Here is a 13,582-nt window from a genome sequence, read left to right as displayed (position 1 = left end):
CCTTGTACTGAAATCACATGTGCTATGTAATGTGAATAGTGTTGTTCACCATGAAAAAGTATAAGCATTGTTCTGTAAAATGTATCATTTTAAAAACTTCTCTCCTTTTTTCATCCCTCCCTCCAGCAGCTGCAAATTTTTCAAGCCTCCCTCCTCCGTCCCGAAGGCTATCTGAGATAAGGCGGCAGAGAAAGAGGACGCGACACAAGATGTTCTCTGAAATAATGGAATGCACTCTCAATGAAAGAGCTCATTTGAATGAGTGGAAGGACACGGTATCTAAATACAGGAAAGATGCCAGTGAACGTGAGGTCATGAGGGACGCTCGAGATGAGAGGTGGCAGGCTGCAACGCTGGGGCTGCTGCGTGATCAAACAAACATGCTCCGGCGTCTGGTGGAGCTTCAGGAATGGCAGCAGGATAACAGACTGCTGCTCCAGCCGCTGTATAACCTCCCTCCCCCCCGCACCATGTTCCATATCCTCCTCACCCAGACGTGTAAGAACATGGGTGGGGAGAGGCTCCGTGCACCCTCCCACTCCACCCCAGTGGACAGCCCAACCAAAAGGCTGTCATTATATTGAATTTTTTCAGTGGCCTTTTAGTTCCCTCCTATCCTCCTCCCAAACCTCACCCAGGTTACCTTGTCGGTTCTCCCCCTATGTTTATAATCAATTAATAAAGAATACATGATTTTTAAACGATAGTGACTTTATTTCCTTTAAAAGCAAGCTGCGATTTAAGGGGGGAGGGTGATTTGCTTACAGGGAATGAGTCAATCAAGGGGTTGGGTTTTCAACAAACATAACTTTCACACCGTAGCCTGGCCAGTCATGAAACTGGTTTTCAAAGCTTCTCTGATGCACAGCGCTTCCTGGTGTGCTCTTCTAATCGCCCTGGTGTCCGGCTGCGCATAATCAGCAGCCAGGCAATTTGCCTCAGCCTCCCACCCCGCCATAAAGGTCTCCCCCTTACTCTCACAGAGATTGTGGAGCACACAGCAAGCAGCAATAACAATGGGGATATTGATTTGGCTGAGGTCTGACCGAGTCAGGAATGAGCACCAGCAACCTTTTAAACAGCCAAATGCACATTCTACCCCCATTCTGCACTTGCTTAGCCTGTAGTTGAACAGCTCCTGACTCCTGTCCAGGCTGCCTGTGTATGGCTTCATGAGCCATGGCATTAAGGGGTAGGCTAGGTCCCCAAGGATAACTATAGGCATTTCAACATCCCCAACGGTTATTTTCTGGTCTGGGAAGTAAGTCCCTTGCTGCAGCTGTTTAAACAGATTAGTGTTCCTGAAGACGCGACCGTCATGAACCCTTCCCGGCCAGCCCACATTGATGTTGGTGAAACATCCCTTGTGATCCACAAGTGCTTGCAGCACCATTGAAAAGTACTCCTTGTGGTTTATGTACTGGGTACCCTGGTGCTCCGGTGCCAAGATAGGGATATGGGTTCCATCTATCGCCCCACCACAGTTAGGAAATCCCATTGCAGCAAAGCCATCCACTATGGCCTGCACATTTGCCAGCGTCACTACCTTTCGTAGCAGCACCTGAGTGATTGCTTTGGCTACTTGCATCACAGCAGCCCCCACAGTAAATTTGCCCACTCCAAATTGATTCCCGACTGACCGGTAGCGGTCTGGCGTTGCAAGCTTCCACAGGGCTATCGCCACTCGCTTCTCAACTGTGAGGGCTGCTCTCATCCTGGTATTCTGGTGCTTCAGGGCAGGGGAAAGCAAGTCACAAAGTTCCAAGAAAGTGCCCTTAGGCATGCGAAAGTTTTGCAGCCACTGGGAATCGTCCCACACCTGCAATACTATGCGGTCCCACCAGTCTGTGCTTGTTTCCCGGGCCCAGAATCGGCGTTCCACAGCTATAACCTGCCCCATTAACAGCATGATCTCCAAAACACCAGGGCCCGCGGTTTGATAGAATTCCATGTCCATGTCCTCATTACTCTCGCCGCCGCGCTGCCGTAGCCGCCTGGTTTTGCAGGTTCTGGTTCAGCATAAACTGCACGATAACGCTCGAGGTGTTTACAATGTTCATGACTGCTGTCTTGAACTGAGCGGGCTCCATGCTTGCCGTGGTATGGTGTCTGCACTGTACACCCAGGAAAAAGGCGCGAAACGGTTGTCTGCCATTGCTTCCCTGGAGAGGGGGGAGGATGTACCCAGAACCAACCACGACAATGTTTTTGGCCCCATCAGGCATTGGGATCTCAACCCAGAATTCCAATGGGCGGAGGAGACTGCGGGAACTGTGGGATAGCTATGGGATAGCTACCCACAGTGCAACGCTCCGGAAATCGACGCTAGCCCCGGTACATGGATGCACACCACCAAATTAATGTGCTTAGTGTGGCCGCATACCTTCGACTGTATACAATCTGTTTCCAAAATTCGAATTATATAAATTCAGATTAATCCCGTAGTGTAGACATACCCCAAGTCTCTCTCTGTGTGTGAATTCCCCATTTGTACAATGAGGACAATGAGCACAATACCACTTCCCTTCAGTAGATACTGTGAAATGCTTAGATACTTTGGTAATGGGGGCCATAGATAGGTACCTAAATATGGATTTAGGGCCTAGCTCCTCAAAGGCATTTAGGTGCCTAATTCCCATTGAGACCAATGAGAGTAAAATGCTTAAATAGCTTTGAGGGTATGGATGTGAGAACCTAACTTTAAGCACCCACATTTGGAATATTTTGACCTAAGGTAAGTTTCAGAAACAGGGTTGAGAATCCCATACTACAATGGATGGGCCCATCATTCCTTTAATAGCCTACAATCTATTTCCCAAACAGTCAAGGAAATCATTGCCTATGAGCTTACAGCCTGAAGAGTTGTAGGCCCTTTCTTCTTGGATTTCCCTGCTCAGAATAGTACTCCCCAAAGGCTCTGGGTGAATAGTGATTAATCTAATACCTTTCTTATCCCAAAGGTGACTCTCTGTGAATGATCTGATACAGTCTTCTCTAAAGTCATTTAACCATGCAGCTGAACTGTTGAGGTTCTGCATCAGAATAGATCTGTTAGCAAAAGGTAATATAGTCAACCTCTTTTAAGGATCTTTTAAGCATTGGGTTTGCCTTTGAAGGCAAATTTTATTTTGACAGGGCCGTGGGCATTGGCTGTTCAATCTCCTATACAGCAATAATTTGGGGAATCTATGTACAACTTCTGAATTCTGTTTGACATTGGGGGGCTCTTTACGTGTATCTGTGTCAGCCTGCAGACTCCATTTTGAATGAGGGGTTTGCTGCCTTCTCTGTTATTCTTTTACCTCCAAGGAATGGTGGCACAGGGCTAACAGCAGAGGGTCATTAAATCTTGATGGGGCCAATGTTGCCAACTCTCATGATTTTTTTGCAAGTGACAGGATTTTGGCTGTGGCTGGAGCCAGCCTCACTGTGACACAATAAAGGCCGGCCTACTAGTGAATTTGAGTGCTACTAGGGGGAAATCCCCTCTTGTTGGCTACCTGTCCCACTTGCCCACCTCCTGGGGTAGAGTAACCAATTAGAGCTTCGACAGAAAGCTCTCTCTCTCCCCTCAGCAACCTGAAGCCATTCTCACAGGAGGGGATAGGAGAGGAAGGAGCTAAAGAGTCCAGCAGCTCAGGGTGGCTCTGTTCCTGCCTCTCACCTACCCTGCTGTGAGCAATGGGGATGGTCCTTCTTCTCCTCCCCCTTGCACACTCAGCCTGTGAAGAGTTAGAGCAGGGGTAGGCAACCTATGGCACACATGCTGAAGACGGCATGCGAGCTGATTTTCAGAGGCACTCACACTGCCTGGGTCCTGGCCACCAGCCCGGGGGGCTCTGCATTTTAATTTAATTTTAAATGAAGCTTCTTAAACATTTTAAAAGCCTTATTTACTTTACGTACAACAATAGTTTAGTTATATATTATAGACTTATAGAAAGAGACCTTCTAAAAACGTTAAAATGTATTACTGGCACACAAAACCTTGAATTAGAGTGAATAAATGAAGACTCGGCATTCCACTTCTGAAAGGTTGCTGACCCCTGAGTTAGAGGAAGCTTGGGCAGGCGAATGGAAGGGCACTGATTGCAGAGGACAGAGTGAGAGAGTGCATGATTCAGAGGAGAGCCACATACAGAAGGGGCGCCCAGACTCCTCAAAGTTTTCTACCCTAAGCCCAAAGAATGCTTAAGAGCTATGAGGAAACTGAGGCAGAAAAATATGTACAGGTGTGTTTATTATTTGGTCTAGATCAGGGATTCTCAACCTTTTTCTTTCTGAAGCCTTCTCCAACATATAATAAAAACTCCACGACCAACCTTTTCCACAACAACTGTTTTTCCTTATATCCAGTAGATTAAAAGCTGTATTAAATGGATAGTTATAAAGTTAAACACACACATATAATATAAAAAATAGAGATAATATAGGTAGAAAAATAAAAAACTGAATATTATTTTTGTTTTACTTAGTGTGAAACTTCCTGCTGGTGCTGATTGGCAATTCTGTCAAGACATGGAGGGCATCTTCAACAAGCATACCTGTATGTCATGGTCAATGTTCATCCTGGCTCAGCTTCAGCCCCAGGCGGCGGGACTCGGGCTTCAGCTTTCTGCCCTGGGCCCCAACAAGTCTAACACCAGCCCTGCTCTCTGGTTTATTTTGGTGGACCCCCAGTTGAGAACCGCAGATCTAGATCTCTGTATTTCTTGTGCTAGCTAAGAGTAATTGTTTTAGAATCCTGTGCAAAGTCTGACTATGCATCTTCTGGCTTGCACTGTCACATTCCCCTGAAGAGGTAAAGTGTAAACCCAGAGTGCCAACAAGGGTGAAGATTTGCTGAAGGGTGTGCTTAAACTTCTGGGGAGTTTGGAGGAGTCAGCACTAATCACAGGGCCTGGGCAGCTGGACTGCTGGATCTCAGTTCTCAGAAGGTGCTAGACAGAGGATCTGCACCCTGAGAGATGCCTAGAGACCCTAGCCAGGGGCAGTGCCTGGACTCTATTGAGCTTCAAGAGTGCACAGGAGCCTGGTGATACGGGCTCCAAACACAACCGCCTGGTGAATGTCCAGGGAGAGTGCTCTATGTGTGTGACAATTGTTTAGTGTCCTTGTAACGGGTTGTGCTCACCACTGTGGTGCCTCCTGCTGGTTGCTCCGGGAATTAGCTCTGACCATCAGCAGGGTGCCCTCCTCTTGTGGTGTCTCACTCTCCGTCACTGCTTCTCCATCGTCTCCACTGTCTGTGGGGACCGCATCACTCCCGGACCGCGGTGTCCTCTTCAGGGCACGGCCTTCCGACTGTGCCCCATCTCCGTTGTCTCCCCCCCTTCCAGGGAAGCTAGCAGTCCTTCGCCCGGCTTCTCGCCGCACTGGTGAACTGCAGCCCCTAGTCTAGCCCCTCACTCAGGGGCAAACTGCAGTCCTTTGGCTGGCCACTTCTCTTGGCAGCCAGTGGGGCAAAGGGTGGGGGGCAACGCCCACCCGCTACTCTGGACCCCAACCCAGGGACCCTATAGCTGGCGGCCACTCACTGCCTCTCCTTCCCCTCTGCCGCTACCTGCTTTCCCTGGGCCACTTCCCCGTAGCTCCAGCTCCTACTCGGCCCCTGTATCAAGGTTTAGTGGGGTGGTCATCCCCCTCCAACCCTGAAGGGGTTAAAACAGCACTGGGAAAGGGCTGCCTCAGGGAGCCAATCATGGGTGGGCTTGAGGCAGCCAATCAGGGCCCGACTGGGCCACTATAAGAAGGGCTCCTGGGGAGAAGACAGGGAGTCTCTCTCCAGCCCTGGAGGAATAAGGGCTAGCTGCCTGAGAGGAAGGTACCTGAACTGGAGCAGTGCTGGGGAGCTCCAGCCTGGTAAACCCCCAGGCTGCAGGCCTTGTTGAAGGCCTGTGAAGGTACTGGGGCTACAGAGGTGCAGCCCGGGAATAGGCAGAGGCAGCTGGTCCTAACCCCTTGCCAATGATGAGTAGCCATTACAAACTGCAGTCTGCCCCAGTGAGTGGGGGCTAGATGCTGACTGTCAGTAGCCACTGAGGCAAGGTGGGTGAGAGGGTTGGGGATTCCCCTGGGAGGGGAGACCCAGCATGTGGAGGTACTGCAGTGAGCAGAACCCTGAGGTAAAAGGCACCGGGATCCAGGAGAGACACAGGGAGCCTGAAGCAGGCAAGACACCAGCCACAAGGAGGCGCTCTGATGCTGAAGAGCTAATTCCCAAGCCTACCAGTAGGAGGTGCCACACTGGCGAGTCTTTGCTTTGCTACACAAGGCCATAGTCTGGGAGCTAGCCAGGCTGGAGCTCTGCTGGCTCCCCTGACCCTGTCCAGCACTGCTTTGTCCCAGGTACTTCTCTCTACAGGCAGCCAGTCCTTCTCCTTCAAGCTCCAGGAAGAGACTGACTGCCCTCTCTGCCCAGCAGCCCTCTTTATAGGGCCCAGCCTAGCCCTGATTGGCTGCTTCTAGGCCTTCCTCTAATTGGCTGGGTTCTGCGCAGCCACTCCAAGGGCTGCTATTAACCCTTTGCCAACCAGTGAGGGGCAGCTGCCCTGTCACAGTGCTTTACAGCTTTCAAGACCTGTGAGCATTTTCTTGGAGTGGGAAGTAGCCAGGAAACCTGACTTGCCTTGGCTAGCACATTATCTCAATGATATTAGAACATAACATAAGAATGGCCATACTGGGTCAGACCAAAGGTCCATCTAGCCCAGTATCCTGTCTTCCGAGGGGATGAACAGAATAGAGCAATTATCTAGTGATCCATCCCCTGTCATCCAGTCCCAGCTTCTGGTACTCTGTGACTTATGGACATCCAGAGAATGGGGTGGGTTGCATCCCTGACCATCTTGGCTAATAGCCGTTGAAGGGCCTATCCTCTATGAACTTATTTAATTTTTTTTAACCCAGTTATAGTTTTGGCCTTTACAATATCCCCTGGCAATGAGTTCCACAAGTTCTGTTTTCTTTCTTGGGGCCATACTGTCAACATTAACTTACTTAGGGAAAATTCCCCCTGATTTCCAGGGGCTGAGAGGTTACGGTGAGGGAATCTACCTCAGCTCTACCACCTCTTTCTCTGCCCTCTCCCACCACCAATCCACTCCTCCCAAAGTGACAGGGAAGCTCAACTGCATATTGTGTGCACAATGGGCTGCTGATGGGTTGGCGGGAAGGAGAAATATTATCTCAACTCTCTCTCCCACTTCTCTGACAGACATTTGGCCTTAAAGAGTTGGTTTCCACTACTTTCATCTCTATTGGTGGGAATGTTTTAGCTCCCCTATTTGGAAATTCCTCAATTCTTCTTTATGTAAATATATCTGTATTCCCCCCTCCCCTGTATTTTTTTTTCTCCCAACGTCTGTTTGATAGTCACATTCAGGATTTGTCTTCACTCCATTGTTAGCTTGAATTATATAATAACTCAAGTGTTGCCCCAACCTGACGGCTGGGCACACAAAATCTCTAGCACTTGTATGGGTTAAAGCTTGCAGGGTGCTGATATTCCAGCTAGTATTGCAGTGGAGATGAAGCCACTCTGTGCTGCTAATCCACTCTGCATATGTAGCTCACATACTTGCGATGTGACTGTTCTCACTCAAGTTAGACTACAGCACTTAAGTTAACAGTAACTCAGTTAACTCTGCAATGAAGATAAGCCCTTACACTCATGCTAATTCCGACAGGGTTTCAATCACGTTATGGGTCTTTTGCGAGACAGGCCAAATACATTTTATCTGAAGGTCCAGTTAATATTCTGGTTAGCCATAGAAATATAGTAAGGAGAAAATAGCATCTGTGAGTGGCAGCTAAGCTAATAAATCTATACTTTTTTCCTGTTTGTCCTGTTAATGTTATAAAATGTACTCAGGAGGGCTTCAGAGGGTCATTTCGCAATGTGCCTGAGAATGTAAACTGTGAACAATGGAGAAAGTATATTAAAAAATATTTTTTTCAAAGCGCTAGAGGTATTTTTTTCATGAAACTACAAAGCAGTTTGTTTGACATTTTGTAACCACAAATGTTGTAATACTTTAACTGTACTTGCAGAGTTACATTGATTTCTGTAAAGAAAAACCCTCAAACCAAAAACCAAACCAAAACATCAACAACCCTTTAATTCTGCAGACATCAGAAAAATAGGCCAAATTCTGTTTTCTCAGTTAGACCTCTGCAACCACACTGAAGTTCTTAGCTTTACACAGGTAAAACTAAGAGCTGAAACTAGCCCAATGTTTTTAAATATATTACTTGTTTTAGTGACTCGTCTTTCTAGTCTTCAAGGACAAAGAATTCCAGAATTAGTCACTAAAATATTGTAAATCTTAAAACAAACAAAATGACTCAGATTTTTTCTTTTCTTATCACATTAATTGTTATAAATGTAACTTTGTTTTCCGGAATGAAAACTGAGGGGAAAAAAAAATACAGCTCCTACTCAGAAACAAGTTAAATTAATAAGTTGGCAAAATCAAACTATTGTTTGTCTGTACAACCAATGAAACAAACATTGCTTAAACTTAAAATTGGCACAGCAGTTAGTCCATAAAACAGTTTAGATTTGGTAGTTTGTGAAACAAATAAGTTATTTAACTTTTTAAAGTCTGTTTCTCAAAGACTTTTACCTTGCAACTGTGATGATCATAGGAAGAAAAATAGTGTAACTCCAGTAAAGGTCTTCTGCAAAGGATATTGGTGATGAAACATTTGTCAGTTCAGGCAAAATATTAATACTACTGTAAAATTATTAGCCCTAACTCAATAGTTTCCTATACTTATGCATACCATTGATATGTTCTTTTCCCCCTAAATATCTGCTCATTCAGTTAGCCACAAGATGGCAGTATATTACTTCAGTTTTCTCTATATCCCCCAAGCTGCTTAGCTTTTAAGTAACAACCATAGCATAACTATAATTTCTTGTTCATTTCTGTTTAAAGTTTAAGGCCCCATTCCTGCAAACGTTTATACATGTGCTTGACTTTAAGCATATGAGACGTTAAGCATGTATGTAAGTGTTTGCAGGATGAAGGACATAAAAGGGCCTCAGATATACATGGCTTGGTTTTGACCTTGAAAATTTTAGATACATTTATCTCCCCACAAAACCTCATGCACACTAGTATTTAAGGTGAAAATATACACACATTGCATTATTCATCAGTATTGTTTAATTTTCTGCTTATGCAAAGGAAGCCAATAGATAAAGCAACGTCATCTAGCTCCTTTGCCCCAGGCAGTCTCCAATGTCCATGTCCAGTCCCTCAGCTGATCAGAGCTCCCTGATTGACCACTCCACAGCTAGCCCTGCTCCATGGCTCCAGCCCTTCACCTTGGATCCCTTCATACCTCCCTCATGTGCATTGCTCTTCTCCTTCCACAATCCTGCTAATGTGCACAGGAAGAGAATGCCAGGCTGATCAGGCCTCCAGGTTGGTCTTAGGACATTCACTAACCCCAGAATCCTACCTCTTCACTCATCTCTGGCCCAGCAACAGCAGTTAGGGGCCAGGAAAAAAACTGAGGCAAAATTTATGTTGGCAGTGGAATTCTTAGCATCACTGGACCAGAATCTTCTCAAACTGGCAAAGCTGGCAGGCTGGTGACCTTGTCCTGCAGTCCTGGGCAGGTTTGTGGGAGGTGGCAGCAGACTGAGGCACTTAAGCAGAAATTGGGATGATGTGCTGGCCAGAGGCTGGCTGGGAATCAGGGATGGAGGCTGACAGAGTGGCTGGGGTCCCAGAGAGATAGGGCCGGGGTAGGTATAAAAGGAACTGGGATGGTTGAAATAAGAGACAGCACTTCCACAATATGTCCCTTTTTTTCATTGAAAAACTTCAGTCTGACATTTTTAACCAGCTCCAAAAACGAGAAAACTTGTCATAAATTCTTTTTATGAAAACCATATTCCCTTGTTTATTTGAAAAACTTGGGGTTCAGAATTGTTGGACCAGCTTTATTGGATCATACTTTGGATTTTCAGTGGGTCTAAGACACCAAGTCATTTCAGTGGCATAATGTGGGTTGGAGAGCCAACCGGTCTAGTGATTGGAGTACCTGGCTTCCTGCCCCTGCTTCTGTCATCAAGGTGCCTTAGTCTTTAAGGACTCTACCAGGTCCCAACCATGGACATAGTTTGGGGGTTAGGGGAGGCTTTGCTCCCCCAAACTGCAAATATCAGGCAGCTGCAGAATTTGTGCCCTCCCCCTCCACCCCATGCAGTTGGCCTGACTGAAGCTGCCCCTCCAAATACAGAAGTCAGACTATGCTTATCGTCCCAACCCAAGGCCCTGTTTATTTCACTCTGAGTACTGAGTCTATAGCAGGGAGTCTACATTCACTGCCCAGGGCTACTTCCTACTGTTTCCCTTTAGTTTGGGGCATGGCCCTTATGATCCAAGTTCCTGTGGTGGCTTGTCTCTTAGTAGTGCACCTTCATGGACCCTGGGTGGTATCCTGCTGCGGTCCCCAGGTTTCTCCAGGCAGGGCAGCCATAAGTTTGGTGGGGTCGGAACTCCCCACAAGATCTGTGCTTCGGTCACCCGAGTTCCTCTCAGGCTGGGTGCTCCTAGGCCTCTTTCTCTGTCTTTCAGCCAAGAAGACAGTGTTTCATCCCTGGTGGCTGCCTCAGTCCACAAGCTAGTGATCCTTTCCTCAGGTAGGGTGGCAGATGGCTCCTGCCTTTTCACCTGTCAGCCCCAAGCTCCCATCCAGGCCTGACACTGGCTGCAGGTATAAAGGAGCGGGGCCAGCTGGGCCCAAAGACTTCTTAACCCCTTCCATGCTGGTGGGTTCACCACAATTGGCTTGTTTCTAACTATCATGTGACAACTGAACATAATTGCCAGCAGCTCCTTCTGAACCAGAGCATAATTTTCTTCCCCCAAATTTAGAAAGCCAATCTTAATGCTAATGGCTGGCCAGACAGCTTGGAACAGTTTTAATTAGATTAGCCAAAGGAAGGATTTCTTTGGCTAACCTATCAGAACTGTTTGTGGACCATGAAGGTCCCATTTTGAATCCCAGCTGTGGTATAATAAAATCACAACATTTGGCAACATTGGGGAATACCAGATAGGGGACTCTGATAATAATTAATATGCTTTAGTGTTTGTTCACCTGATGTCAGCCACAATATAAAGTGGAACTATATTTACTCATCAAGTATTCACTGATGTATAGTGTAAAGACTTGTTAATTAGATTTGGCAGCAGAATTTGGCAGCATTTGGGAAGGTGAAGTTCAAAATCCACTTTGTCACTGTGTGAATACATGGGAGTGTATAGTGTGGGTCATGTTCTGTTCTTGGTTACATTGGCATAAATCCAGAGTCACCCCTTGAAGGCCTGGTATCTGCAGCATAACTGTGGTATTAGAACATCCTATTGTTTATCAATGTGGATGTGCACAAAATGTTCCAATTAGCTTTCAGAACCTTTCCCACTCCATCTTGGATTTTTTAAAATATTAACCCAAATCTTGCTTTCTGAGGTGGCAAGTCCAACAAATGAGAGCTCTGTGGTCATATTTATTATGGCAGGATGACATTAAATCTGAACTTTCTGAGAGTTGCAGAAGCCATGCTTTCCTGACCGTTATAAAGATGACTTCATATTTAATGTATCGTCACAAAATTACTGCATGGGCTACCATCAGTTTTATTTGGGTTTTTTTTTATGGGGGAAAGAGGGAGGTTGTTGTTCAGTAAGTCTGAGAACCTTAAAATGCTTTGTCTCTTTTTTGACATCAATTATCAAAGAGTGTCTGTGACTGTTTGGGGAATATGTCTGTGTCCAGTTATGAATATCATTTGGTTTTATGAACACTAGTTGGAGCTGTGACAGTCACTGTGAATTAGAACTTCCATTTTGGGGCAGAACACAGATTATAGAATTGGCTACACTTGAAAGACTTTGCCAATAGAGCTAAACCAACAAATCTCCCTAGTGGAGATTTAACTTATACTGGCTAAAGAATTCTTTAATGCCAGCTCCCCAAAGAATAAGCAATACTAGAAAATTGACTTTTTTACTGGCATGACTGCATCTACAACAGGGCTTTTTCTGGTGTATTACATCAGTCAGAGGCAGGGGGAAATCACATCCCTGACCAAGATAACTATGCCAGCAAAATGTATGTGTAGACCAGGCTGATGTCTGAGAAGCTGAAGCAGTGCCATCTATCTTGAATAGCCCTACTCTGGAGGAACAATAGGGGGCTACTAGTGGAACCATTAACTGATAGCAACGTTTATGCACACCAGCCCAGAGAGGTGGCGTTGGAGAATGGAAAATCCCAGGATAAGAAGAGAAGCAGGAAAAGGTGTCAGAAATTGCTTTTAAAATTAAAGCAAAGGAGCAGACCACTGCTGCAGGGGAGAAAAGGGAGTCTCTCCTAGCCAGAACATGAACAGATCTTAGACCAAGAGCAGAGATCAGATCAGTCTGGTGGGGGACTGCATTCAAGTGTTTGTTGTTTTGCCTAGATCTGTACTGCTTTTTGTGCAGTCTAAGAGTGAAATGTGTGTTTAAGAAGTTATTTTGCTAAGCCTGGGTTTCTTACTTTACCTGCCACGTGGTCCTTGAACAGAGTAACTTGAGAAACTAGGGATCGCCCAGCTAGGTAGACTCCAGGGGGCACATGTCTAAGTAAATGGGGAGGAGGGGCACTGGTTCCAGGGTCTAGGTGGCTGATCAGCAGGGTCCTGCTGCCAAAAAGGGTGTCAGACATGCAATCTGCACCTGTGGTGGGCACCTGTGACCGGCACCTGTGACCCTCAGCTAGGAAGAGTGACCAGTCATTGCCCGGACCTGGGGGGCTTAGGGATTGAATGGTTTCACTCACAAGGTTGGTGTTGGTTCAGAGAATGGGACTAGGTCAGTTGTAACAGTGTCATCTATAAAGCCTTTTTGCATTTGATACATTGAACAATGTATACAGTATAAATTAACACACATAGCTGAATGTATTTTTGATGATTCTTTACCACTAAGGAACACCAAAATCTCACAGATCCTGAGCATTAATATTTATTTGCAAACTGCAATGAAATGAAGCAAAAATATACCAGAGTGTTGCTTCCATGCAAGTGAGGAAAATCTGAATGTAGGTTTGTGAAAGAGAATACTGCCCCTTTAAGGAACACAGGAGCCTATAGCTGGGGCAGCCTGGGGTATAATCAAGAAGGCCTGGGCTATATAAATAGGCCGAGGAAGCCAGGTTAGGGAGAAGAGAGTAGAAGTTATGCAGGCTGGGGAGAGTGGCTTCTCTCATGCTCTAGCAGAGCAGGTTCAGAGACTTTGTTTTACAGATGTTAAGCTTGGGCGCTCTGAACCAAGGTCTTGAAGTGAGGACCTTATGAATTGTTTTAATAGCTCCTGTTCTGAAGCCTTATTAAAAAGGAGGGCGTGCTATTTGTTCATGTGCATTGGCTCTTCCTTGCCCCAGTTTCTTATAGTGAATGCAGTGTTGCCAATTAGGGGAAATTAAGGTAGGGCACACCTGGAGTGCCACACTGAGGGTGTGCATGGACTGCCTAGGCCTTTGCAAGGCTCAAGTTTTGTTTTGTGGTATTTTTAAA

The sequence above is a fragment of the Trachemys scripta genome, chromosome 1, assembly GCF_013100865.1.
Source record: "Trachemys scripta elegans isolate TJP31775 chromosome 1, CAS_Tse_1.0, whole genome shotgun sequence".
Classification (NCBI taxonomy): domain Eukaryota; kingdom Metazoa; phylum Chordata; order Testudines; family Emydidae; genus Trachemys; species Trachemys scripta.
The sequence above is the reverse complement of the archived record's forward strand: the minus strand, read 5'-3'. Positions refer to the sequence as shown.